At 48.7% G+C, this 1,545-nt stretch overlaps 1 protein-coding gene across 1 annotated transcript in view; it reads left to right on the top strand.

Moving 5' to 3' along the window:
- The first annotated feature begins 68 nt into the window (after window positions 1-68).
- Window positions 69-1,545, top strand: part of sv2a (synaptic vesicle glycoprotein 2A) — a 33,897-nt gene continuing 32,420 nt past the window's right edge. Inside the window, exon 1 of the mRNA XM_008430742.2 lies at window positions 69-201. The gene's annotated coding sequence lies outside the window, so the exon portion shown is untranslated. The remainder of the gene's footprint in view (window positions 202-1,545) is intronic.

Genomic DNA, 1,545 nt, shown 5'->3' with positions numbered 1-1,545 from the left:
GTGTGTGTGTGTGTGTGTGTGTGTGTCCATGCAGGAAGGATGCTGTGTAGTAGAAAGGGAAGCGGGCGGGAGGGGGAGGAGTGAGCGGTCTCTACGTCAGGAGCCATCACAGGAGCCTCTCTCTGCTGAAGGATCCGGGTGACTCCCTGCGCCGATATCAGCCCAGTCGCCCTAAAATGCGCTGACCTCCTCATCCCAAAGGTAAGATTATTTAATCCAGCATCTCCCCTCCCCCCTCCACTTTCCCCCTCCGGATTTTCTTGCTCTGCGTCCGTTTATAATCGGTTCTGTGATCATTTCACAGCCAAGATTCCTGACAGCCTCCTGATAAAAATGGTTCTTCGATGACCCTAAAGCCCTTAAATGATTATAATTGATAATAATAAATGGTAAATGAAGCTGGAAATCGGTTTGAAATGTGTTTGTGGGGGCATTTTGCTGCCTGTTCTGTTCTGGTTCCTGCAGAGAACAAACATCTTCTCACAGATGACATTATGTTCTGTTTAGCGGTTTTAAGCAGCGCTAACCCGCAGCTCCAGGTTTCTAAACCATGTCTGCTAATTAGCGCTGGTTTCGGCTCCGGTGCCCTTGCCTCTCTCCTCTCCGCCTCGTTTCTAGATTCCGCCTCGTTTCTCCTTCCTCTCAGATGAAATCCCCACAGCCTGCCTGGTTATCTGGGGTTTTATCTGCTGTGAATCGTGAAGGAGGTTGTAAATGTGCACCCTTGGTGTCCTGCGTCGTGCGCAAAAATGACCTTGTGGAAACCCGGCGGGGAGGATAAGATGGAGAACGAGTGATGAGCAGTTTTTCTTTTTTTTTTCCGGTGTTGTTTCGGGTCTTTCTGTTTGCTCTGCTCGGATCCTGCTCTGCAGACCTGCTCTGGTTTGCTCATGGTGTGAGGCAGAGTGCATCCTCAGAGCTGCTGGCTGATTAATTCATGCTCCACCGTCACCATGAGATGCATTTTACAACTCTGCATGTGTGATGTGTTGCGTCCCTGCGTGGCAGCCATCCTGCAGCTCAGTCGGCCTGTGGGATGAGACGCTGCATGCAGCGACCCGTCACCAAGCAGGACGCGGGACTGAAAACGGGTTTTATTCTGACTCGGGAAGCAGATTAAAGAGCTCCAGCCCAGTTGGTTTGTTTTCAGTTCATGCATTCATTTGGTCCCCTCCTGGTCCGTTGAACAGTTTGGGTGTTTCCCCTCATGCTCTCACAGGAGATTTGTTTTTATTTCTCACTGAGCCGCCATCGCAGAATTCAGCGTCGATTTTCAGCAACATGGAAAACTGAACACTAAAAAAAAAAACTGAAATAAAAAAAGTCGGCCCATTTGGATGGACCGTCTCGTCACTCATGTCCAGAAAAGATCCTAAAGGTCAGAGGTCAGAGTGGTGGGAATGAAAGACTTGCTGTTTTACTAGGACACTCAGATCAGGACATTTTGTCTGTCCTGCGGTAAAATACAGAGCCAATTTAGTGTCAACATATAGGACCAATATATGGCCAATACAGGACCAATATATGGCCAATACAGGACCAATA

This window comes from Poecilia reticulata, linkage group LG16 (assembly GCF_000633615.1).
Source record: "Poecilia reticulata strain Guanapo linkage group LG16, Guppy_female_1.0+MT, whole genome shotgun sequence".
Lineage (NCBI taxonomy): Eukaryota > Metazoa > Chordata > Actinopteri > Cyprinodontiformes > Poeciliidae > Poecilia > Poecilia reticulata.
The sequence above is the reverse complement of the archived record's forward strand: the minus strand, read 5'-3'. Positions and strand labels throughout refer to the sequence as shown.